This window comes from Rhamphochromis sp. 'chilingali' (genome assembly GCF_963969265.1).
Source record: "Rhamphochromis sp. 'chilingali' genome assembly, chromosome: 1".
NCBI lineage: Eukaryota > Metazoa > Chordata > Actinopteri > Cichliformes > Cichlidae > Rhamphochromis > Rhamphochromis sp. 'chilingali'.
The window spans coordinates 27,811,607-27,839,356 of NC_137929.1; the positions used below are offsets into that span (position 1 = coordinate 27,811,607).

Here is a 27,750-nt window from a genome sequence, read left to right on the forward strand (position 1 = left end):
CTCTTTATCTCAGTCGGTGATCCCCACATGCTTCAAGGAGTCCATCATTGTTCCTGTCCCGAAGAAACCCCACCCTGCTTCTCTCAATGACTATCGCCCTGTAGCCCTCACCTCAGTAGTGATGAAGTGCTTTGAACGCCTGGTCAGAGACTTCATCATTTCTTCACTACCAGACACACTGGACCCACTACAGTTCGCTTACCGTCCAAATCGTTCCACAGACGATGCCATCTCTCATCTCCTCCACACATCACTCACTCACTTGGACACTAGAAGGGGGAATTATGTTAAAATGCTCTTCATAGACTACAGCTCTGCATTTAACACCATAATTCCCTCCACACTCACCACCAAGCTGGAGCATCTGGGACTCAGCTCATCTATGTGTCAGTGGATCTCCAACTTCCTAACTGGCAGACCACAGGCAGTAAGGATGGGCGGACATGTCTCAGCCTCCACCACTCTCAGCACTGGAGCCCCCCAGGGGTGTGTTCTGAGCCCCCTGCTGTACTCTTTGTACACATATGACTGTGTGGCCACTACCAGCTCCACCACCATCATCAAGTTTGCTGACGACACCGTCGTGGTGGGCCTGATCGCTGATAACAACGAGACGGCCTACCTGAAGGAGATTAGGAATCTGGAGAACTGGTGCCAGAGGAACAACCTCCTTCTAAACGTCAGTAAGACAAAGGAGCTGATAGTGGACTTCAGCACTAAGCAGGAGAGGAACTACCAGACCCCCGTCATCAACGAGTGCCCAGTGGAGAGAGTGGACAGCTTCAAATACCTCGGAGTTCACATCACGCAGGACCTGTCATGGTCCTGTCACATCAACACTGTGGTGAAAAAGGCCCGACAGCGTCTCTACCACCTCAGACGCTTGAGAGACTTCCAACTGCCCTCCAAGGTGCTCAGGAACTTTTACTCGTGCACCATAGAGAGCATCCTGGCGGGAAACATCTTAACCTGGTTCGGGAACAGCACCATGCAGGACAGACGAGCTCTACAGAGGGTTGTGCGGTCAGCTGAGCGCACCATCCGCTCCGAGCTCCCTGACCTGCACTCAATCTACAGCAGGTGGTGCCGGACCAAGGCCAGGAAGATCGTGAAGGACCTCAGCCATCCCAACAACAGACTGTTCTCTCTGTTGAGGTCAGGAAAGCGATTCCGCTCCCTGAAGACCAACACAGAGAGACTGAGGAGGAGCTTCTTCCCGCAGGCGATACGGTCTCTCAATCACACCACCACACAGTACTGACCCACACATACAGTTCTTACACACACACTGGACTTTCTGGACTTTGGTTTTGCACAACACTGGTCACTATATTCTTCATTTCCGGTTAATACTTGTACAGCTGCTGTTATTGTGTATATATTTATTTATATTTAGATTTCTTCATACATTCTTATATAGTTCTATATTGTGTATTTTGTTGTACAGTTATTTTATTTTCAACTTTAATTTATATATTTATCTTTATCTTATTCTTCCCAGTTAAATTTACCCTTCATTCTAATTTGTGTTGTACAGTTATTTCATTTTTAACCTTAATTTATATTTTATTCCTTCCTAGTTAAATTTACCCTTTTTAATTTTTCATATTTATTTCCTATCTTATTCATAGCCTTTTCCTTTTTTGTTTTCTTTAGGTCACGAGCAGTTGTCCAAGCATTTCACTACATATCGTACTGTGTATGACTGTGTACGTGACAAATAAAATTTGAATTTGAATTTGATTTGAATTTGTGTTATGGTAACCTTGTCTGTCTATACTTTGTCAAGCTTTCTTTGTTCAGCTCCACTGCTCTCATCAGTTTAATTTCCAGTGACTAAGACATTAACGTTTCAGGCCAGAAATAACAAAATGAGGTGTAGTAATTAAAATACACCAACCACAGAGGTGATTATCGCTGTCGATGTCCATCACATGTAGTCATTTACACCTTTGCAACCAGTAGGATATAGCAGCTTTAAGTAGCAGCTTATGTGTGCTTACAGACAGCAGCATCATGGCAAACCACATGTACCACATTAAGTACCAGTGATGTAGTGCAAACCTAAAGCCTTCATTTTCATGTTTTTTGGTGGCTCCCATGTAGTATGACAGTAGCAACCCATCATCAGTTCACATAATGCACAGCGTTAATGCAGGCAATGTAGGTCTAAGCAGCCATGCGGAAGAGAAGGTCAGGCTGGAATATACAGGATGGGAGAATTTGGCCTATCTGTGGAAATTATCCAATGTGGGGCAAGTCAGGAAAATGATAATGACTAAAAGATCTCATGCAGAACAGAGTCGTAAATGTGTGAATCAGTGTGGCACAAGGAGCCTCCTTGTGCGAGGCTATAAAGGTGAATATACAGTGACTGTGCAGCAATTTTCATTTCATTTAAAACTTCCAGTTGGTCAGAAAATGCAGCACAGATTGTTGCTGTTGAGGCTCAGATCTATGTGCTAGGTTTAATTGTGCTGTTTGAAATGAAAGCACAACAATTTTATAAACGTAGTATTTAGAGATATATTACTCTGGGTTTTAAGTGATGCTCATGTGTGCTGCTTTATTTTATTTAAAAAACAGTTTATGAATGATTTCTACACAGGGATGATGGGAGATAATAAAAATACAACTTATTTATCCCTCTTCCAACTCTTCTTCTTTTCTATTATTTCATTTTTTTAGAGCATTTTGGGACAAAAGGAATGCACCGTATGTTCACACAGCACACTTCACTGTTAAAGTTTGCTTCACGCTGACCCATTTCACGGAGGTGAAATTCCCGGCTATTGTACTGAACCTCCTGTCCCCTCTTCTCTAGTCCCAGCTGAGTGGCTTCATCATCTCAGGGAGGGCCTCTGAATGGATGTTTACACATTGTGACTGTGTACATAGTCGACCTTGCAACCCTTTTCAAAGGATTCTGTTCCCCAGCTTGCATCAGGGTTTGGTCAGCACGGACAGGCAGATAGGCAATGTGGGCAGACCCGTCTGCTTTTCCGAGGAGTCTGTAAATTCCAGACTTCCCTCGACTGAAGCTGCAGGAAGGGTGACGGAGGGATGGACTCAGTGTGGGGAGCAGGACTCTGAGTTCAGGCTTTAATTCATACATTTTTGTGGATCTCTCTCGGAATGTTGCTGTGAACAAGAAAAGGGATCGGAGGCGAAGGGAGAGAGAAAATAACTTTCTGTGGCATGGACTGAAACATCCAGAACATCTGCTGGATTTGTCTGCTCTGTCTAGTCCAGGGGACTGAGACGACCTCAAAATAATTCATGTTACACCCTCGCATTAGTGATGTGCTGCTTTACTCTGATTCTGCTCTCCTTTCTTAAAGTTCTGCTTGTTAGATTTGCCTGAGAGCTATGTGTGTTTGAGTGTTGTGTTGTGACACTTTAAACTGTCAGCACCCTTAGCTCAGAGTGACGAAACACATAAAAGATGCATGTTGTGATATCAACTACTGGTTTAAGTCTCCAGTTTAATATTTTGGGGCCTCAAGTTGATCTAATGGCCACCTGAGGGTGTCTTCTAAAGCACGTCAGTTACCACGGACCAGGGGTGGGCAACTCCAGGCCTCAAGGGCCAGTGTCTTGAAGGTTTTAGATCTCACCCTGGGTAAACACACTTTAATCAAATAATGAGTTCATTACCAGGCCTCTGGAGAACTTCAAGACATGTTGAGAAGGCAATTTAGCCATTTAAATAAGCTGTTTTGGATTAAGGACACATCTAAAATCTGCAGGACAGCAGCCCTCGACGCCTGGAGTTGGACACCCCTGCAATAGACTCTGGTATTAAAATAGCCAGCTTCAGTTTTGCAAATGACATGTTTACAGTCTGGTACAAAAACTGTTTTGATTTTATAGCTCATTTTATTACAGTTGTGCAAATGCTGATTTTTTTCCCCCAGATTTAATTATTTTAGCTACTGTTAAGACAAAGTGATGCTACAGTGTATATAAAAGTTAGACACCGCCACCCTGATGTCACCAACCAAATTGTGTATTATGGGATTTGAAGGTAAGGATCTGTACCTGTCTGTGTGCGTAGGCCAAGGGAATCAAACATAAAGCCCAGAGGGCAGAATCAGCGTAACAAACGCTCTAATGTGGCCCACTGCATGGCTTTGGAAAATGTGAAAAAAAGGCATGAAGTTTAGACTTTTAATTGTTTTTTTCTTTAAGTTTGACAGCTTTTCCTACATTAATGCTATGTTAGGATAATTAAGCAATAGAAAAACGACTAAAAGTTCCTGTTTTTTCATTATTTACCATGGCAATTTCAGGGGATATTTCAGGAAGGAAAAAAACGTTTTAAGTCAACAAAATCTTTGTTTTTTAATTGTAAGATATTTGATTCAGTGAGTTCCCAGAACTTTTGAGACACATATGATATGTTAGGAATAGTTAAACTTTTTTATACAGACAGAAAGGTCACACCGTGAGGTGGTAGTTGTTGTGATTTGGTGCTATATAAATAAAATTGAACTGAATTGATCCTGCTCCCTCGAGACCACAGCGGGCTTTATGTGGCCCACAATGTAAAATGAGGTTGACATCCCTGCTGTAGGCCTTTAATGTCCATTAGAGGAACTGCAGTTTTTGGCTCTCCTGGATTGGCCTTGTTTGTCGTCAACTGAGGATTTCACTCAGTAGTGACCTGCGTGTGGGCGGCTTCTGTTGCAGAGATGAATCATTATATAAATTCAAATGTAATCCTGTTATTTAACGTTGTGCGTTTTTGTATCATTTTGATGTTTTTGACCTGAAAGTTCAAGCTGCCGTTTGCAGTGGAGGGGAGTTAAAAGTGGTGCTCTGCAATGACTGCAGTGTTTTCCACAGTGACAAAGATGCTACTGGAGACAAAAAACTGCAAGTATAGTTGGAGTTTGGAAACAGGAGGGGATGAAAGAGAAAGTCAGGACTAAAGCAACAATAACACATAATCTGCAACTCTGCCACTTTTTTTCTTCTTCTGTTTTTTTTTTGCACTTTCCTTACTGGGAGACAGCTGCTCTACCTTAGCTATTCCCTGGTGGTTTTGATGGATTCTTCCCCTCAGAAGAGGCAACGACTCCTTGGCTTTAACACAGTGTGCAGCTAGCTCAGGCCCAGCAGCATTTACACAGGAATGAGTCTGGGAGATGTACCACAGAAAAAAAAATAATTCTGTGTAACTCGGCTGAGTTTGAGTTAATAAAAAGTGTGAATGGTGAAAAATATTTGAATTCATCTGAGATGCTGAACAATAACCGGCTCGTGACCTCATTATGTGGATGTATACATCACCAAGTAAAAACCTCAATCTGACGTTCATGCTCCAAAAGAAAAATCAAACCCAAACATATGTTCTGTGATTTTATGCAAATATTCAAAGACAAAATTAGACTTTGGTAACGCTCTGAACTTTTTTTTTTTCTTTTTCTTGTCTTTCAAGTACTTGCCAACTTTGCAGAAAAAAGAAAAGAAAACAAACACGCAGAAAAAAACAGCAGATTTTTTTTGTCTTTTTGGTTTCCACTCAGAGAGAGGGAAAGCACATTGTAAATTATTTAGGCCACCTATGCAATATTGTAGTAGAATTTGTGTAATTCAAAGGAATACAGTGAAGCAAACTGCGGTATTCCTCTAGAAGAAGTCTCAAGTATTTGTTGAATAATGCATGCTACAGCATAAGACAGGTAGCCTCTGATACACAGGGACTGAGACTTGAGATTACAGTGGATGATATGACCTTTCCTTTCATGAAAAATTAACTGGCCTGATATTGAGCAGATGAAGCTTTATCCAGTGCAATCCTCCAATGAGAGCTAAGAAGCAGATGTGAAACACAGGAACTGCATCATTATCAAAAGCTAGAGAAATACTTTTACTATTAAACAGTTGGTTAAGTCTTTTTCTATTGTGGGTATGATTACTAATATTTTAATCATTACACCTACGTTTTTATTGCGTGACCTACAGAGATAACTGTGAACTCTTATTTTGTTGAGAACAGATACCTTATAAGGGTTTCAATGTGCCATTGTGCTTTCAGTCTCCACTGAGAACTTATCCATAGATGTATAATACAAAAAAGGGAGGTTGGCGAGTAAACAGTCTGCCAGTGCTAGCCTTTAGGTGCCAATCTGCCTGGTAGTTTGATGTCGGAAAACCTAAGATGCTTTCCAGTGTATCAGAATACCGTATCACCACTGCAAATCCCAAATTCGCTCCACGTACTGTATGCTTGTTTTTCAAAGCCCACAACAGCTTTAAAAAAAATTCCCAAACTTTCCCAACTACTGCTGCTGCTCAGGCAGGTATAAAATAAGCAGCGCTTTGATGTCATAAAAAAAACTTAGTCCCTGCTCTCGCCGTCATTTTCCTTTGCCAAATGAGTCACAGATGAAAAATACCATATTATACAGCAGGACCGTCAAGCTGTCACTTAGGTAATGAAGTTGGTCCAAACCATTTGTCTTATTTTGTCACGCTTTTTCCCCATTAGTCATACCGCGCTAACCATTAGCTCCTCAGGAACCCCCTTCACCCAAGGACACTTAGGCTCTCACTCCAAGTGCGACCGAGGCCGACTGATGCACCGTGGAAGACGACACGGCGGGCGCGGCGGAGGGGGTTGAGACTGATACCCGAAGAAGAAAAGAGCTGCAGAGCGTGGCACTGAGACTCGAGCGCCATCCAAAAGCAGCTTCAGTGGAAATGGACGGGTGGATTAATTAGTCAGAACTGACTTGTCTTAAAGAAGCGCTCATATTTCCAAATCACAGATGCATGATGCTGAAGTTGGAGATGAGAATTTGAACTTGTGCATCGGGATTTATGTGTGAGCTTCAAGTGAAGACTCAGGAGGGAAAGGAGGAGCACACTGGATAAAGACAGCTTCAGGCAACAATGGCAAGGATAACAGACCATGTTACTCTGACCAAGATAATCTAAACTATAGTGTAGCGTATAAGTAATAGAAGGCGAGCTCAAAGAGAGTGAAATTGAGAGAAAGGGAAGAGTGGGAAGAGAGCGACGTATGGAGGCTTGACCAGCACCAATTTCTTGAGTTATATCTTCGGGGTACGGCGGTGTTTGCTGAACGACATTGTTATTACTCAGCCAAGTGTGGTAAACACTAACTGCTTTGTGAAAGCCAGAGGCAGGGCTTTTGCAATAAAAGTAGAGTGCCTTTGTTGTCATATAACATGTTTTTAAGATACAGCACATCCATATTGAAGCATTGAAGGTGCATAGCATCCTTTTCCATTTAGAGGACTTCTTAAAGCACTGCTGATAGATTGGGCTCGAGGGGAAAGCAGTTTTTCTTTGGATAAGTTCAGTATTGTGGCAGGAAGTGGCCAGTGCAAGCTCAGGCACTGATCGTTAGGGAATGCGCAGCTCGGTATGAACTGCATGGCACAAGGGACTCCTACAAGAAGTTTTCTTAATAAATGGATTTGAGACTTGAAGACCATGTCTCATGTGGCTCATCTTTAAAAACGTGGTCCAACTGCAAGACAAAGAAATACACGTCCCTCACATAACTTGACCAGGTGTATGTTTAAGTGCAGGTGTGTGTGATTAAATAAAGCCTGATGCTTCTAAGTGAACTGCGTCCTTAGAGCTGGATGAGGGCCACGCGCGCTGTTATTCGCTGCTCCGACAGATGCCAGGGGGCAAGCGCGAGGGAGGGCACTAATTACCGGACAGCTGCCCAGCAGACCCTCACCCTGCCCTGGGGACAGACAGTCTATCTCATCCTAGCCCACACCCTCCTCCAAGCCTGGACCTAAGACCTGGCACCATCGTGGCCAATTTAAGTCTGTCTCCATCACAGGGAGTTGGCAGGGGAGCCTCAGGGGAGATGTGGTGGATCGGGATAGGGTGAGGAGCGGGGCTTTAAAAGCTAATATGTTATCACTCAGACATCCCGTGACGAATAAACAGCTATGATTTTAGACAAAGCTTATACCAAGTCACAAGCTCGGGGGATTGAAAGCTGAAGTCAGGGCACAACTTCAGCAATTAAAAATGTTACAGCCAGGTACAAAAACAGTTTTCCTTTTAATTTTCTCCTTTACAACAACTTTATAAGCAATTTATTTAAAAAAACTAAAAAAACTAAAAAGATTTCAGCAACTTGGGTTCATTATCTTGCACAAGGATACTTTGGCACGTAGAACAGAGCAGGGATTGAACCACAAACCTTGCGATTAGTTGATAAACTGCTCTACCTCTTGAAGCACAGCCACCTCAGTTAAAGCGAGCTAAGTTCCTCTCAAGTGCTTTTTGAGTTATTTAACAACATTAGCCTCGAGCCATAATGTTTTGCTAAGCAGTCAAAAACTCACAATAATGAAATCCATCAAGGAGCGCGGGCTGCACACTCCCCAAATGGCCGTCCATTTTCTGCCTTTCCATCAGCCATCAACTTAGCATGTGACCACTGCTAATTTCTACTATGGATATAAATATTTCATAGTTTGGTGCCACAGCAGACTAATAATATCTCAATTGATGCTTTGAGTAGACTGTGTCCTTCACCCTTCACTGGGATGGGTAGGAAAGGTATTTATAAGAAAATTGAGGTCACCACTGAGAGGAGGGCTGGCTCTTGGCCCAAAGAATATAGAGTGTTGGAGAGGTTCAGGCAGACTAATTTTGTTGGAATTGAGGGGCTAGCGAGCAGAATGCTCATCTTGCTGTTGGCATAAGCGTGAGAAGAGGAGCTAAAGGTTGAAATTATGCACCCAGAAAGCATTTGGCTCGGGTGAGGAAAAAGTGCAACGCAATAATTAAGCAGCACAATAAAAATGATTAGAACTGCTTTTGACATTCTCATTGCGAATAACTTGCGTTTAATTGCAATCACAAATTTTAAACGCCAGTTTTATGTTCCATGGCTATAAGCTGTTTAAAGTTCAATAGCTATACTCTTTAAATCTCCTTCCAATTTCTGCTGTGAGGCAGAAAAAAGGAATATACGCAGACAGAAGAGGAGACAAAAACTATGTGAAATTAGCCTCCGAAATAGAGAGGAAGTGGAGACGAAGGAGGGGAATGTCTTTCACTGGTAAGTGCTGGACAGTGTGGCTTTGCTGGCCTGGAGGAGGACCCGTGTGGCTCAGCTCGAGGCTAGTTAGCTATTCAGCCACAGCATCTGTTGCAGGCTAATGGATGTTATAACCTCATAAACGTCATGAAATTGGACATTATCCCTTAATTAAAAGAACAGAGATGCATTACAATGATTAGAGTGGCACTCCAGCGAACCTGCCACACGCTCCAATAATGTTTCTAGAGGACGCAGAGCTCCTCGGCAAGGTGTTGGCGCAGGAGGGGGGTGTATAATATTTTTAATGAGCCCATTTCTGTTACGAGCTGCAAACTTTTGGTGCCCCGTCCAAACTTGGCAGGATCCTCGAAGTTCCTCCAAGCATCTTGACCTTTACCCCAATGCCTGTAGTGCTAAGAGAATAGCTCCAAGCTTGCCCTATTTTTCTCTTTTTTTTATTTGCATTTCAGGAGCTTTTGATAATGTGTCTTTGCAGTGATTATGTGCACGGCGCCAGCTCAGAGGAAACAGCTGTGCTATAAACCAGATATAAAAACAAGGCTTGATGCTTGTGTTCCACAGCACCTGGGCCATCAGTGCCCAATAAATACCAGCGGCCAATCAATCTCAAAGCCTTTCCCCGCTAAGGAGCTTCATGAAATCTTGGACAGAAAACTGCGACTAGATAATACAGCCTGGTGTGGGAAGTATTAACCCTCATTTTGGCCTTTACTCAGCGACAATTCAAAGCACTACAGTTGAAATTCCTGGACCGAGTCTGTGAATGTGCTGTAAAGGTCACAAGAGGCCTGCACTCACATATCTGTCATTGCTTGTCAAGTGCTCCGTGCATGAAAATGTCACATTGTCTGAGGAAGTTGTATGTCGCACAGGTGTCTGGTGACCTCTTTGGTACACATTGGTATCACATGATGTCATATCCATTTAAAGTGACCAGTCCTCAGTGTACTATAAATGCCTTTCTGTGTTATTTGCTTTTATGAGCAATGTGCATTGTGTCAGTAACCCTGTGTTATGCAAAACTGGGAGGAATAACACAACCTGCACGATATCGCTGCATGCGTTTGGTTGAACCAATTACATGCCAACATTCACAAGATGTGTCACCGGTACTGCGCGAGCTACGCGAGAGCGATCGCGGTGCCACTCTCGGCTCTGCAGGAATCCATGTGAAAAGTAATTGTGCATTTCTCATTTATGTATTAGGCAGTCTGTCTCCTCTATGATCTATTTTCTATCGAGACAGACACAATAATATAACACCGAGCACACGGCTTGATAAAGAGTCTATTTTTGCTCAAAGCTCCTTCCTCTGAATGAAAATGAATGAAGGCGTGTTGCAGTGGTAATGTATCAACATAAAATATTGAAATAGCCCAACCAAGGGCAAACTGCATGTAATTGAAACTCTCTCTCTGTACTGAGAACAAGGAACTGGTGTCCCCCGCATCTGAGATTTGGCAGAAGGGCTTTCAGAAGGCATTTGTTTCAGGTTTCGCTTCTTCTTCTCTTCCTCCCCAGAGTTAATTGCTTTTTTTTTTGAGAAATTTGTATCCCAAGCATTAGGTTTCTGCTGCCTTTTTATTTTTTCCCCCTAACCTTTATTTTCGGACATTAAAGGGTACTTCCACCCCCATGCACGAGCTAAGATGATTGATTGATTGATCTGTTCCGTTTAACCTTGATAAGGGAGAAAATGGAAAAACAAATTACAGTATCGACACTGCTGTGATGGCATGTCGTTTGCTCGGGTGACCCAGAGGTGAGTCAGAAGTGACTCTAAGGAAAAAGAGAGGCGCCGCTGTCCGGTACGGAGAGCCTCCTATCTATTTCCAGTCTCCCTCTAAATTGTGTGGTATTTGGGCCTTTAACGAATCCACTTATGCATAAAGCAAGCCGCGGACAATGCTAGGCTTCTTCTTCTACTTCCCTCACATTCAGCCTGTGTTAGAGAGCTTTAGTGAAATGAGGTGTGGGATAGAAGTCAATCTTTTTTAAATATATTTTGCATAACTGGAAAGGTGTCATCAATGCAAGGTGATTCATTATTTAAGGATTATTGTGTGTATTCAAGAGATTTAGGCACAGCTTTTAAGGTACCACTGCCAGTAAAAATAAAAAAAAATAAAAATCCACAATTATTAGAATCTTTATGCGCCTTCAGCTTGTCATCTCTTAGCTCATGTAGTCATATATTCTACATGTAGCGATGAATCAACATCTCCCATGCTTCTCTGATGGCTGCTTTGTCCTCTCCAGCATGGTGAAGAGCACCATGGGCTGGTCACCCCCTCTCCAGATTCCCTACATCTGGCAGCACCATTAATCTTCCACAGCAGCTGTGCCCCTTGTACCTGTCTCTCTTTGTGTAAGGGAGATGGAAAGTCATTTTTAGTCATTATCTTCCCCCTGGCATATGCTCATTCTGCTTATCGCTTTTAACCTGCACTTTGACGGTGAAACTAAACCCCTCCTGCCGATTCACTTGGACGGCAGCTGACCGGCAAGATGCTCGGCACAAAGGCTTCATCGTCAAAGAGGCGACTCGTTCGTTTTGACTGAACTTGTAAAAGTTAGCGAGAGAGACAGGAAGACTCGCTCAGTCCTCAGCAGGTCTGCAAGAATTCCAAAAAGGGGGACAGCTGGCGGACCACAAAGGAGAAAGAGGGCAGTCTAAGTGGTGACAGACTGCCCTCTATGTGGTATCAAGTTTACAGGGTGTAGCCACTGGAGGATAAACACATGGAAACCAAAGTAGCCATTTTGCTGGACTGCCCCTTTTGATGTGCACTCATCTGTCTCTGGGCAGACTGTGCGTGTTAAACTGCTAATTAATGGCTGACACCGAGGAGTGAAAAATGGTGCTTGTGAAGTTTTACAAAGACTGCTAGACGTTTGATGGAGCTTGGGTTGAAAAATGATTAAACTGTGGCTGGAAGCACGCTAGCTCTTATTGGCAGCTCACCCGCACAATTTTAACTGCATATTGAATCGACTATAGAGATTTAACAACCTCCTCCTTGGAGAAATGTGGAGGCTCACATCTTAAAGCATCTTCATTCAACTGCTAACGGCCAGCGAGATTTGGCCTCTGCTACTGCTGCACTGAAGCTTTGGCACTGCTTACTCAGTCCCGCCTATAGGTTTTTACCATATGCAAGCGGGCCTCAGAAAGATGTAGACCAGAAGCACAATCTGCCACAAATTCACAGGGGAGAAGCTGTAATCAGTGTAGAAAGTTTAGGTGGCAGCTCACCTTATGGCCTCTGCCCAGCTGGCTGCTGTTGGTGGTTTGAGTGGTCAGTGGGGTTGCCCGGGTTGAGTTAGCTTAGGCGGCAGCTAATTAGATCAGGGAATGGAAAGCTTCCTGTGGCTCGCCTTCACAGCCTGAAAGGTTATTGACATGGCCACAACAGCAATATCTAACGTCAATCCAATCTTAGTATCTACAAACATGAACACAGCGGCAGCCTTGGCTGACAGTCTTGAATTGATGGAGTTGAAATGTGAAGACTTCACTATAGGGTTCCTCAGACTAGTATACTTAATGCTAATAAATGTTTTTGAGTAGCGCTTTACTGGATAATGGTATAAAATTTTGGCAACAAAAAATAAGTTACTCCAGTAGGGGTTGTAGGGGTTGGTTTTTTTTTTTTTTTTGGGGGGGGGGGGGGGGGGGGTTGGATAATTGTTAGGACTTAGGCTAAAAATCTTTGCAACTAAGTGCTTTCATGAAATTTTCACATGCATATGTGACTACTGATGTGCTATAGACGATTTGATTTCCTTATTTGAGCCCTTACTTCTTCACCACAACTCAATGTGCTTTTTTTGTTAGTATAATCTCCATGTATACACTTGGTGTGAATTTAGTAAAGAAATGTGTTTTCTTCAAAAATTTGAATTCTAAAAGCTGATCTTTAATGAGCGTGGTCTTAACTCAGATCTTAGAAAAAAAGGCCAGTCATTAGAATGGACTTCACATCTGCTCCACCAGCGTTACTGCTGCATGTTCATGCTAATGAATTTTTTTTTTCTTGCAGCATGTGTCGTGCTGATTTGGTTTTTGTGATTTGCTGCAACTTCGCAGGATCAAAGCCAAGAAAAGCCGATTTCATTAACAATGAAACAAGAAGATTAGTTGAGCTGTACAGTGAACAGGAAATAACATACTGGTTGCCAGGCAGTCCAACTTGATGTCAGTCAAGCATGCTGACCTGTTCGTGGGTAATGACCACAAACCAGACACAAACTGCAAGACTATATCTTAGAATAGATAGTTCTTAGTGAAAACCCCTCACTAAACTCCTCCTCATTATATATATATATATATATCAACAGATTTCTGGCCCTCTCTTATTGTTTGGGCTTTTGCTTTCAATAGATAGTGTTGTAGTAGTACAGAGTAGGCAGGAAAGTGTGAGAAGACACGCAGTGAAATACCTCAGGTCAGACTTGAACCCAGGCTGCTGGATTTAAGCTCTGGGGCAAATGGTGCTCAAAAGAGCTTTAAAATCAACACATAATGTGTGGCATGCAACTGCTCTCATAGGCATAAGTCTTACTCTGAGGTATTGGCCGAGAAGAATATTTACACCTGGATGTTTTGTTCCATTGTGCACCACTTGCACTGACGGAAACCCATGCAATCCTTTTGGCACCTTTATATTCACAACATCAGCTTTTTCCACAGTGAGAGATTAAATAAAGATCTATGTCTGTGAAAAACTAAGGCTATCACTGTTTGGAAGTTGGCTAACAGTTTCAGTAGAATGATCACATGATGTTGAGTCATCTCACTAAGAGCACAGGTAACAGTAATGTACTATTTTTAATTGAAGGCAAAACAACAGTTGAGGAGTAAAGGCACCTTTGTTGCTTTTTAAAGTTTAGGACCTGATTTCTGTGGGGAACCTGTTTTGGACATCTGCAGAGCAAGCAATCAAAGATCACAGGTGTGGAGCCCAATTTAGAAACCCACATCATAAGAAGAGTTATTTATCTCTTCAAGAATCCCTTTCGCAGAACAGCTCCACCTAAAGCCCTCATGTTTTTGGAGATGATCAGCAATTTTACTTGTTGTCTGTTAGAGATAACCAGATTTGCCGTTTTGATAAAGGACAGACGACACTGTGTCACACGCATTTGACAGATTTCAACAATCAAGCAAATCATCTGGTAAACAAAACACTGGTAACCCGAGTGATGAGTTCAGAGGGTTCACTCCCGTAGTGGCCTATGGGAGTGAACCACTCAGCCACAAGGAGTCAGCAGGTTATGTAGCTGTCACCTGTCCTGTCAGGTGATACTACCTGAGAGCATCTAATGAGAAAAACAATGTATCCATTTATGTATGTATGTATGTATGTATGTATGTATCCATGTATCCATGTATCCACTGTATCCATTCACATTGTTCCCAAGGCGTCCACCAAGCGTGCAATCTGATCATGTTGTCTGACCAGTTGGATCCTGATGGCCCCCCTACTTGAGTCAGACAATACCATTATCAGAGAGCAGCGTAGATTGTAGTATATGCTCATGTTAGTGTGACAATCCAAGCTACTAGCCTTGTCTATGTTTTTATGTGGGTTTTTTTAATGTTTACATTAGAAAAGTTAGACTTGGCAGTTGTTTAAGTGCTATTAGTCTAAAAAATCCCATCTTATTAATATCACAGTTATCATCATCTAATTTCATATATAATTATATAACACGATAGTTTGCTTAAAGAATATTTATACTAATTATACTTTTAAGAAGCAAAGTGTATCCTTCTTGTAAGCCAGCGCGTCTGTCCTACAAAGGTACACAACAAAGGGCATCCTTTCTGTCCTCATAGAGATGGTGCTCACACGTCCACTTGATAAAGAGAGGCTCGGAAACACATAATCCCCATCAATCCCCTTACTTCCTCAAGGTTCCCATTATTATAATCGCACCTCTGAAGGAGACCCAGAACCCAGCCAAACTTGTTTTCACCCTTTCAAGTCGATAAATCAGACGGGGCTTCTTGGCGAGTGGTCACTCAAAAGTGGAGAAAAAAGGAAGCAGCGCGGTGTGGCTTCTCCTTGAAGCTGTTAAACCAGAGTGCAGTGCCTGAACCGCGCACTATGGCTGCCAAGTGACACGGTTGAGGTGGAGCTCCAGCTGGAGCTTTTGCCACACTCGATTCATAAAGGTTTCGAACGGCGCTCCTGAATGCCGATTACTCGGTCGAAAAAAGGATACTGTAACTGAATTAAATTTTTGATGGGGTACACGCAAGTTTAGAGAGGGGTTGCGCAACATTGTTTACAGAAGCCTTGAGGGTAATTCGAGCTTTTGTGTATCTGCCTGCTGTCAAAAGGGGGAGGTTTGTTTTGCTCCATCGAGAGACCTTTTAGAAGCTGCGGTTAGAGGTTAGGCTGTTACACAGCATGCATCTGCTTTGTCTGTGCTCCGTCTCCCCATAAGCACAAATACAGATGAAGTTGTTTTATGAGCTCGCCAAGTGAGAGGCACCCATTGTCTCTGTGTGAGGCTGATTCAAAATGGCCGCCCTCAGCACTCAAATTGATCATAATTGTATTCCCAAACTCCTGCTCAGCGGGGCATTACATTTTGTGTTATTGACTTTAAAAACACATTCAGCGATTCTACTTGCAATTTCATTACACCGCTGTCAATTACCACTCTGTGAACAAAACATGCCCGCAAATAAAATGTATGAGGTAATTTTCCAAATGCCACTTAGGAGGTACCGCTGTCTGAGCGATGGGCATGCTTAATTTGTGCACTTGCTTACTGCAAATCTGGTTATGCATAGGCAGCCGTGCACATTTCATTACCAAAACACTGGAGAATTGGGGTGATTGCCCTGGTGTTTTCACATCAATACATAAGAGGGCCGGCCAAGCCCAGGTAATTAGGCATTACAAATGTTTGAAAAAAAGGGAAATTTGGTGGTCGCCCCCCTTTTGTTTTTTTGTTCAAAGGAAACGCAAGGTGAGTGGAGAAATTATTGATCATAAATCCTGCTAACTAGACCAATTACCTACACATCCTTTTCCTTACTTCTGCTTAGTGTTTTCTAGGTCTTCCCTCTTGCGTGTGTCCTCTTTTCTGCCATAAACAGGAAATAAACGGAGCACCAGCAGCTAATTTGGCAACCTCTCCGTCACCAATTTTAAACCATAGCCTTCCCTGCTTCCGCTCGCTTGTTTAAATCACTTGGGACTGAATATATCTATATATGTCAGTATGTGTGTTTCTTTTTCTTTTAATCTTACAGCGAGGTTTCCTCATATCGTCTGTCTGTTGGCAACAAAAAATGAAGAGGTCGTGTGTGTTGATGACCAGGTTAGAGGGCACTGAGTTGCTGGGGGCAGTGATAAGCACTTCAGAAACATATATAAAGAATAACAGCCCCCCCACCCCACACCCTAAACCTTAAGCACTGCTACTGCCAACATTTTCCCGCCCCAACCAATTACAGAAACTTTAAAGAAACTGTTGGACATGTAAGAGGATCTGAGACAGAAGCATGTGACATTTTCTATAAATTCACTGGCAGTCGCCGAGTTTGTTTGCGTCCGTCTGCCCATTTTGATGAATTTGAAGGATACTGTGTGCCTGAGTGCACTCTTCATAAAGAAGAGTGGAGCGACAAGGGCTTTCTGTTTCTGAGCCGGGCAAAAAAAGGAAAAAAAAAGTGCTGAAATGGGCTATATTGATCATCAGCAGAGGGGAGTCAGAACAATCACCATGAATTAAACTCCTCAAGGTCTTAGGCAAAGGGGATTAACAAAATTATCTGGCCTCTATTCTGGCCATTTATTGTCGGTGCTGCTGTTGACAAAAGCTTGGAAAGGCAGCAAACGGAGTCCCGGGTGAGGCAGAGCGAGGGTGGAGGGAGGGAGGGCGGTAATGAGGGAAGCATTCTTGATGAGAAACTAACAACAATGTAAACACAGCAGATAAGTGCTTTCTTGGCCCGGCAGTATTGATCATGAATAGGCTTGGTGCTCAACTTTACAGGGTGAATTGTATTTTCCTGCTGGGTTTTGATAGCCAGCTGTTAACACACTGCACAATTACTGGCTGTGAAGACGTTTTGTTTTTTTTTCTTTCTGTTTTTTTTGGTGTTGTTTGTTGTGATGAGAGGAGGGAGGCTACGGTTAAATGTGTAGCCTCATTACAAAAATGCGTGTAAGTGGATGTGAGGCGCAATTAAAAAGTGAAACAAAGCCTTTGTTTCAAATCATCGGCAATGAAACCCGAAATTATCATTAGCACCACGGGTATGTTTGGTTGCACAATGTTCTTGAATCAAATGGCTTGCTTCTGCCTTTGGTGGTGTGGCCTCTCTCTTTTTTTTTTCTTTCTAATATTTCCTCTCCCCCACCCCTTCTTTCTCTCCTTTTACCGGTGGACTTGACTTGCAGCTAATTAATTTGCAAATTTTATTCTCAATAAAGTGCTTACAAAAAGATAATTGTGACTTTATTAACAGTTTCTTGGGCAGCAGATGGTGTTCTGCAGGCCTGCCATGTTGAATTAGTGATGACGCTGTCGTTTTATGCGCTCTCTACTGTGGCAACCCATAAAACTCCTAATTAAGGCTACAAATTAATACTACTTCTTCCCAACATTATACCCAGCCATTTCACCCAAAATTAGGGTAAACAAATACAAACACATACAGGTAAGTCTCCCATTAGTATGCACCCATTCTCTGTGTACAGTTGCTGCATTTATGTAAGGAATCTCTGTTATTATAATCATTTGTTCTATATTAAGAGCAATTAAATGCCTATTAAAGATGCCAGAACATTTGTTGGCTTGTTTGTGTTCGGCATTTACAAGACATCGGGTTCCTTGGAGCCAAATCTCGGTAAACTCCATCGACTTAATCCCTCCGATGTTTTATGAAAAACAAATTATGTCCGACTTCACCGCCGGTAATCCAGCGCATCAAGTATTGGTAACCGCCTGAAGGAGAAGTGCTTGCATTTTAATTAAGAGCCCAAGTAACGAGGCAGCAAAGTGCGCGGATTAGTGTGTTTACTTAGGAAGAGCAGAAGGAGAGAAAAAAAAAGATCTTCATTTCATTTTTTAATCTGGTCTTGGATCAGCTCCAAGCGTACAGTGACTTGACATATTTTGGGAATTGAGACACTGATCTTGTTTGGCAGAGAATACAAACCTGCCAGTGTTGGAACATCTTCAACATTTATTAATTTTTAGGTTCCAGGTGTTTGTCTGGTTTTTGTGTTTGTGTTTTTGGATGTGAATATATTTTCGCTAATGCTTTGTAAAAGTTACTTTTAACTTGACAAGTTAGAAACCTTTCTGTTTTCCTTACACGTATTATCTTCGGCTCTGTGGCCTTGCGACACTTGTGTCTGTTGGAATTTGAAACAGTTCTGTGGCAATTACTCTCTGAGGTGTTTTAAACTGCTTGCCACGAGGGTTTGCCAAAATTAACACATTAAAAATGAAATATCTCAAAATGGCAAAACTCACTATAAACTCGTGAAGGGGCAGCCGTACTTGCACTGTACTTACTCTGACAAAATTCCCTTAATACAAAGTCCAATATCTGTCTTTTTCTAGAGCTCTGACCCATGACTTAAAGTTTTAATGCAATCTAAACTTTAAGCTACAAATTTTAAGAATGGAAATACCTCAAAAAACTGCACTGCAGGTCCTATCATCAGTGGCGTGTCTAGAAAATTTTTGTTGGGGGGGCCAGGTAGGGGCACAGATTTGGAGAAGGGTGGCAGATGTAATTGGCAGATAATGTTTAAAAAAAAATTCTACCAACCGTTAACCATAATTCAATAATCCTATAAACCTAATAACCGAATGCGCTTTTAACTCTTATTAGAATGAGATTTTAACCACTATGGTGCAAAGTTTTTAGATACTGCGTTGATAAAGTACAAGAGATACAATCAGTGCTTTGTCAGTGTTTACTCAGCAGTCAAGGACATCAATATTTGCATAGTATTTTTACTGACATGTAGTGCACATATGTTTTGGGCAAAAACATTTTTGAATATTAAAATACGAACATTTGTAACAAACAATTGACAAATTAGCCAGTTCCAATGTAAAACTTTACCTGCCTATTAAAAAAAGAAGATAATCTTCTCACAAACTGGTGTTTGATTTTGAAACAGGAAAAAAGTGGGGAAACAACTGAAAAGACTAACATTTGAATAAAACCTGAAAGCAAGTAAATACTTTCTATGCTGCCTTATGGTAAACTTTGGTAATATTGATCAAGAACAACACTGGCTGATGATGAAATACAGTCAGCTGGCATGGTGACACTGCCAGTATTAACCTGCAGGGCTGGACTGGGACAGAAAATCGGGCATTTTGACTAGAGACCGGCCCCCCAGGTATTAAAGCCATAAAGCCTTTGACTGAAAACAAATGCTGTTGTGACAGTGATGTACACTGTCTTGTTGGTTTATATATGATTTCTATACATTTTACATCAGATAAAAACTTTGGTTGTAAGATTTAAATAATTATTTAATAAAAGCGAGATATTTTAAATGAGAATAAGAAAGAAAAGTATTTCTTTGTGCCCTACCTCTCCCTGTTAATGCCCTACCTGGCCCCCTGGCATAACTTTGCTAGACCCGCCCCTGCACAGTTACCAACTGTCAGCTACATAAAAAAGGATCCTGGTGTTATTTGTCTCTCAGAAACAGTTCATAACTTCCCTTCAACTCATTCATGTCACCTAAAAGGTAAACCTGTTTCTCCATCACCTGTTCAGCTCTGATGATCCAGTAAGGACATCTCCTGGTTTCATCTTCATGTTTCCCTCTCAGCACATATACAAACCGACATCATGACCAGCAGCTTTACAGCTGTGGCTCCAGCAAACATCAGCTGATAGTAGAAATTAATATTAAATAAATTCTAACAACAGCTGATCAAGCTTAAACGTGCTGTTGTTGTTTAGCGCAATATCTGCTGGTTTCCTCTTTCTGGCGCAAAGTGGGCGATAAACAAACAAGAGAGAAAAGCCGATCAGCTGATCACTGATCAGTTTCATGATTGAAGTAGCAACAGAAGAGGCAGCTGTGCAGCGTAAACACACAGAATAAATCCAGCTTTGTCTTTTTCCATTCTAGCTAAAGTACGGGACAAACTGTGTTCCTTCTCAGCTCAATACCAAACGCGTAATATTTTCTCTGAATGAGGGACCATTCCATTTTTAAGGAGCCGTTGGCAACTCTACTAACTAACCTTATGAATAAAATAAAGTTCACTATCAGTAGGGTTGCCAACCGTCCCTTAAAATACGGAATCGTCCCGTATTTAGAAACAAAAGTACACGTCCCGTATTGAGCTAATAAGGGACGCACTTTGTCCCGTAATACAGTGAGAATCAAAAGTAGTCTATAACTTTTAATGGAATTAACGCTTTGTTGGAAAACATAATTCCCAGCCCCTCTCCTGCTTTGTGACCAATGAGCTGACAGCACACTTATGACAATTCGAGTATGACAAGTCAGATTACCGCTCATCTCATTGGTCGAGGAAAGGTCGCTTACGGAGAAAATACCGGAAGACAACAGATGACCACAACAAGAAGCATGGCCAACAGGGAAACAAACGCCGACACTGCGGTGCAAGTCTCGGACGACAGTACACCTAAAGCTGGGCAGACACTGTGCGATTTTTTCAGTCACGTTATTCAGCTCCTGCTCAAACTGCACGATTGACTCGCAGGGGTTAGAAGTTGGTAGGTCACGATGCAGGTCTCACACTATACGACCCGATGCTCTGATGCGACCTGAGTGCTCACACTGTGCCTCCAGAAAATGAAGGTTATAACAGAAAATCTGTCGCTCGCTCTGTCTTTCACTCACACAGACACACAAACCACCACCATCAACTTTGCTAAATTGCTGATGAAAAACATGATCAGGCAGCTGTGATTGAGCAGCATGTAAATCCAACTATTTTCACGTTTGTTGTGGTCGTGATAATTTTGTGGTGCCACATCGAAAAGGCTCGGATGAGCTTTCCAAAGTTCTACAAGTTGTGCCTCCATCGCTTGTGTCCAGATCACACGCTGCACAGCCGTGCTGCGCCGTTCTTTTTCATCGGTCGCATGACTCAAAAATCGTCTCAAAATGGGCCAGAAGCCCAGCATTAGAGCAGCAATGTTTGTTCGCTCAGAGAAAGAAAAAAAGGCTGTAAAAGTACAGGGAGGAATGGGAAAAGGAAAACACCTGGCTGGGAAAGTGCACCATAACACCTATAAAGCGCACTGCACTGTGTGCCGGCGCACTTTTTCCATAGGCATGCTTCTAGTGGTGGGCACATGAAGAACATGAGGGGCCTGAAAGCTCGGGGAACCCTTAACCAATTTTTTGTCCGCCAGGCCACGGCAGAAGCAGATATGGTATGTAAACACTGGTTTGTTTTTTAAACCCTCTGGTTAAGGTTAATATGGGCATGTGCAGTGAATATCAGCGCTATGTGGCCAGAAGTGTGATAATATAATTTATTTTGTGTAATAAACAACTGCAAGGATAGATGATTACAACAAATAGATGACTAATACATAAAAGTAATACATGGATGAATAATGATGATGAGTTATGATGTGTAATCATGGGAACAAGCGGGTTTACAAACAGGAGCAGCTGATTAGCATTAGAAAAGCTGAAATAATACCTCAACTGAAGCCAATTGTACTAAATGCACTAAATGTGCACTGTTACAAGAATATTTTTGTTCTATTGGTTTCTATTAATTTATATAATTTTAAGTTAAGCAGGACAGAGTTCTTTTAAAGAAAGATTTACTTATATTCTCAAAAGTTAAGCATGACAGGCTTCTGTTTAAGAAAGAGACCTGTTTTACTGTGTTAATGTTGTCATTGTGAGCTAAAAATAAATGGCTAAATGATCATTTGTTTCCCATGTGGTCATAACACAAAGAATATGCATCTGCTTAAATCAAATTCAAGTCAAATGGTTAAAGAATAATTTCACACACACAAAAAAAAAAGAGCTACCACACTGGGAAGGGTGAAGACAACTGGGTTGCCCGGCCCTGGCCACGAGGTGTCCCTTATTTATTTTTCAGGGAGTTGGCAACCCTAACTATCAGTAACATCATAGCAACTGAACAGCTGTACAGAAACTCCGTCATGCTAGCTCAGGCAGTATGAGTTATTGCAACTGACAGTAAAAAGTCAGCACAACGAAAATGAACTCCACCTAAACTTGGTTTATATCTGACCCAGATAGACTGCAGGTTATAACTTCTTACCTGAAGTTCAGTTCACCTGACACTCGGACTGGTGGCTGCCTCGGGGCTCTCCTCCTGCCTCCCCTTTCCCTCATCCACCTGCTGGCCTCTGTGGAAGCCCCGCCATAGCCACCACCAAACAACTGAGTTATTTTTACACATCGACCTGCATCTGGCCAATCCACCACCTCTCATTGTTCATGCCCGTGTGCATATGCCCGATATGCCCGATGGCCAGTCCAGCTATGTTAACCTGCAACCAAATCTGCAGCTCCATACAGCAATGTTACGACTTAGATTATATCTTATAACTCATAACTCTTATGTTAGCTGCCCTCAGTAGCATACTGTCTGAAATATTCGAGGGCTGCAATAATTCTTTAAGTGTTATTTTTTCCTTGGGATTCTAATTTCACTGAAGTTTACTAAACTCAACAAACTTAATATTACTTACCGGGACATTTATTCTCTCCTCATTTTCTTTCACCGAAAAATTGTTTCCTGCAGTGCCGTCTTTCTTGCTTGGCTCTCCTACCTTTGCTAACGTGATGCGCATAGCGCAGAAGCCGATGCTGCATTCACTTACACTCGGATATCTGAGCTTCACCGTGAAAACATAATCGGATATTTGATTGAATTTTATTGTTTTGCCTTTGGGGTGGCACCTGGGGTGGCCAGTCTGGTTGGGGGGGTGGCCTGTGCCCCCCCAGGCCACCCCGCTGGACACGCCACTGCCCATCATTGAATTCCTGTAGAGTCTTTTCAAATTAAAAGCCATCTAAACTGTCTCACGTTGTTTTGAGGAAAAAATGACTGAGTTCCAGACTGAGTGGACTTCGTAGGTGGTTACCGCCAAACTTGGTCACTTGCGAAGCACTCATATAATGAATGGATAAACATACAGTTGGTAACTAGCAGCTTTTACCTCCAAAATAAGGAAGATGGTCACGACTTAATGGTAAAGTGAAGGCTTTTGAAATAGACTTCACAACCAAGTGGTAACTTTTGTTACAACTTGTGATCATTACCACTGTATGCTGTTAGTGTTAAGGTGGAATTTTTGGAATACAGACAACCGACCTATTTTTAGCTAAGATCTACGGAGCTGCAGAGATTGGCAGATCCTACCCTTGAGTAACTCTACATACATACTATAATTGACACACTCAGACATAATCCGTTGTGGGACTTCCGCACTGTTCCCAGACTTCAGTGGGAGACTGCTGCCTCTCGAAGAAGTCATGACCACTGTTTGATCAAAGGGGCTCTGCTTCTAACGCCCACTGCTTTCTGCCAGTGCTTGATCTGGATCGATGCAGGGGTTAGTGTACAAAATCCCCAGATTCCTATAGCTGTGCAAACCCACTTCTGGTGTTCGGAAAGGAAAGTCATATTAAGTTCATGTTTGCACTCAGTCACATGTATTTCTTTTGGCCATGTGGCGTTTAAGTACAGGGGGCACCCTTAGCAGCAGGGCAGATTTGTTCCAGAAAGCCTCCGGGAGCTCCCGGGACAAATGTGTTTTATAGCAAAGCAAGACTCTGTTTCAAATGTAAAATATTTACAACAACTGAGAGTTAATAAAAAATATTGGCCTAATGAATCAATCATGTTTCTTCATGAATGCAGCAGTTTATTTCGCCTCCAGCTGTGGGTTGTTTGATACCACCGTATATGAGCTTCTGCCTGAAATTACAAACCGAAAGAGTTCTAACAGACATTTTTATTGTTTGTCTTAACTTTTCTAATAACAGGCACAAAGGCAGGCTTTGAGTTCATATAAATGCTTCCTATTACCGTTAAAAATCTGTCTTTAGCCCAAGAACGCCAAACCAGCTCAGCTTGTTCCTTTATCAGCTTACAACCAGAGTTCTCTGGGTGCTTATAAATCCACTGAATATTGTTCATTGTGAGTTTCCCGTCTTACCAAACAAGAATAACAAGAAAAGGCCCATAATTACTGAATTTACTGCAGTTTGAGAACTCACCAGAAACTTTTCTGTTCCCATTAATGGAAAATATGGTAATTAGTTTTTCATATTCCCTCATACATTGGAGGTTGATATAACTTATTCATGACAGCAAAAACAAGAATTGCTGTTGTCTGTCCATTTTCTTTTCTGCACTGCTAGATGGAAGCAGGGGGCTTCACTGATTTCAGCAGCAACTGAGCCTTTGCCTCACTCTCTCCCTCCCTTTCAGTGTAATACCCACTGGATAAGAATCAACAGCATCATTAAACGGGGAACTGTTTCATCAAAGTGGGAATCAAGCCAAAAAGATTCCAATGGGAATGTAATCAGTTTGAGGGACGAAGGTTTATTTATTCCAGACAAAATGAAATTACACTCCCCCTTGAGTCGCATTTACGGGTGTGCTACCTGCAGTGCTGACATGTTTACAGAGTGACTTAAAAAATGCGTCTTCTTGTTTATTCAGGTGTTGCTGCACAGCACAACTCCTGACCCTGAAGTCTGTTTTAATAGATTTGTGCTTGTAACAGCAGAGAGAAATATATTAACCGCCTAGCACTTTTTTGAATAATTAAAAAGATATCAAGTTAGGTTTTAAAATTTGCGTATTAAAGAAAAGAAATAAACGAACAACATACTCTCTGCTCAGAAATGCTGTGGGCATATCCTTCGAAGGTTTTTACACCAATCCACATGAATCATACTAACGAGGCAAAATTAGCCGAGCTTGTTTTAACTGAACTTAGTTGTGAAACATGGTCTCTTAAACTCATCTGTGGGCACATACTGTATATACCAGGATGAATGCCCTGGAAAAGGAAGCGTCAGTACATCCTGTTCACCAGTAACTGTGAATTGTAAGTGAATCCAGTGAAAATCCAGTGAACACCAATGAAAGTTTGACAATCTACCCAAATTGTCACCGAGTTGGGTGTAAATGGTAATCCTCAGCTATCCATTTTTGTAGTTCTTCATAAAATCAAGACTCCTCTTTTTTGTAATTCTCTGGAAAAATTAAATGAGATGAAGCTGTTTTCTATGTTTCATATGGGGAAATTTTGGGTTGAAGGCAAAGCTAGCCAGCAAAGTGCTTAATTGCAGCATTTACTTGGAAGAATTATATCTGCTAATGCTAATATGTTGTAAAAGGGATCATTTTAAGGAGTTCCAATGTGTCTTTCCTGAGCACAAGGAGATGGAAAAACTGAAACAAAAAAGACCAAAATGTGGTACCAAAACCACTATTTGGATAACATTTGGGCTGAAAATGTGAAAATGTATTCAGTATAGTTAGGGCTGGATCAGGTGACGCTGAATCCTGCCTTAGTTACGCTGGAGTAGGCCTGGACTGCTCAGTGTCTTCCCATGATGCAGGTGCATGATGCATGATGAGTGTTTCTTCTTCACTCTCTCCATGTGTTTACACACCACTCCGCATTTAATACTTAGTTATTATTAATCTCTGGTTCTCTTCCACAGTCTGTCTTTTGCATGTCTTCCTCCCCTCACCCCCAACCGGTCACGGCAGACAGCTCCCCCTCCCTGAGCCTGGTTCTGCCTGAGGTTTCTTCCTGTTAAAGGGGAGTTTTTCCTTCCCACTGTCGCCAAGTGCTTGCTCATTGGTGGGTTCAGTAGGCTAAAAATAATGCTCAAAAAATAACTTTATAGTTTGAATTGGAGGCTATCCACATGAAAATAAAAGACTAAGGAAGTTTTATAAGGTGAACATTGCTCGGACCATCTCACAACTAATTATCTTAATTGGCAAGAAGTTGCTTCATCAGTTCAAAAATTATTTTTTGAAGTAACGGTGGTGAACGTCTAACTACTTTGTTAAAGACTTCTTGGCTAAATAGTTTAGGCATTTAAGAATATCACTATGAAATTGAAAATAATAAAGCTATTATGTTTTACATAGTGATCCGACTTTTTTGAGAGCAGTGTAGCATATCGTACATGTTGTTTTTATATTTCTTATATTATTTTTTTTAATTTGTTTTCCATCCACACACTTTAATAGACAAAACTGATAAGGTAGAAAATTGATCCAGGAAAAAAAAACATTAAAAATATTATGCACACCATTCTTTCAGTGACTTATGGGTATTTAAAGAACACAGAATTTACTTTAGTTTAAAGCTAGAACTTACATACATTTCCTTATATTGACTTCTGCATAAATTACACATTTTCCCCTCTGCTGTTTGCTGAAAATGAAGATTGTAAACCTTGTAAGTGGAGGCTGAGAGTGCTTCATAAATTAATTCTTCATCTCGATTAAATGACTTTGAAAAACAGCAGAACATTTTTGATAATAGCATGTATTTATGACCTGTTTACACTGGAAAAGTAATAAGTGGGCTTTGGTCAGAGGCAACAAATGCATCGAATTGATTTTAGTCTTCAAATGGGATTTGTTACTCAAAAAAACCCAAAACACTTAAACTATTCTTAATCCTTTAAAGACACATACATAAATTCAGCTGCTCCACAGTGGTCCACTATTTGGATTTATATGCACTTGCATTTGGTCTCATTAATCTGCTTCTGCTCGCCTACATCCGCTTCTGTCATCTTGATGTCTCAGCTCCAAGTAAATTGTCTCATGTTGTTAACAGACAATTGCTCATTATCTACCACTCCCCGATCCAATTCTCAGGGATTATGCCTCAATTAAAGGTTATTTCGCCTCATGCTCATGGTGGCGTGGCCCTGATTTGAACCTGCTTGAGCACCAGAGGATAAGTGAATGACCCTAGAAAGAAGAATAAATCCCTCTGTTTGGCCTCAGCATGAAAAACAAAAAATGCTATGTGAAAACACCCATGCAGGAATCCTATAAATTACTGTTAAATACAGTGACTCTATTGGCATCGTGGAAGCATCTTCAGTAGCGTCTCGTCATTGTAGAACTTTATGGGCAAATGTGGGAGCTTCCCTATTAATGAAGAAGTGGTTAGGAGCCGGACACGGGCAGCGTAGCTCAGCGAACAATGCTCCATTGTTGCCGCTGAGGCTGGGCTGTCACACGGTGCTCTGATCATTACTTACCCACAGACGTCCAATGTCACGCACAATATCCCCAGGTTTGCCCTTCATAGGTTGTTGTGCATCCTCCGGTCACTCTAGCTTGCTTAATGATAACAGGCAGCAATCACACTCACATGCGTGCACACAAACAAGCCCGAGCACGGTACTGTAGTGCCAGAAAACAAACACATCTCTCACCCACCTGCTCGCCTTCTCCCTTGGCCTTTTTGTTTAGGAAGGAAGATAAATATCCCCATAATAGAAAAAGCCTGCTCCTGATGCATTTTCAACAGTCCACTGCTTCAATTACATGTATTTACTTACAAGTCTGGATTTATTTTCTGCCGACTGCAGTCTGATTTGTTTTGAATGGATAATGAAAAGGTCTTTGCTGCTATTGTGGCA

At 41.8% G+C, this 27,750-nt stretch overlaps 1 long non-coding RNA gene across 1 annotated transcript in view; it reads right to left on the bottom strand.

The window, feature by feature from the left end:
* The window catches only part of LOC308393589, a 40,478-nt gene extending 17,609 nt beyond the window's left edge, over positions 1-22,869 (bottom strand). Inside the window, exons 1-2 of the long non-coding RNA XR_013971004.1 lie at positions 22,797-22,869; positions 22,364-22,451 (exon numbers count right to left, since the gene is read on the bottom strand). This is a non-coding gene — a long non-coding RNA (uncharacterized lncRNA). The remainder of the gene's footprint in view (positions 1-22,363; positions 22,452-22,796) is intronic.
* Between the last annotated feature and the right edge of the window lie 4,881 nt (positions 22,870-27,750).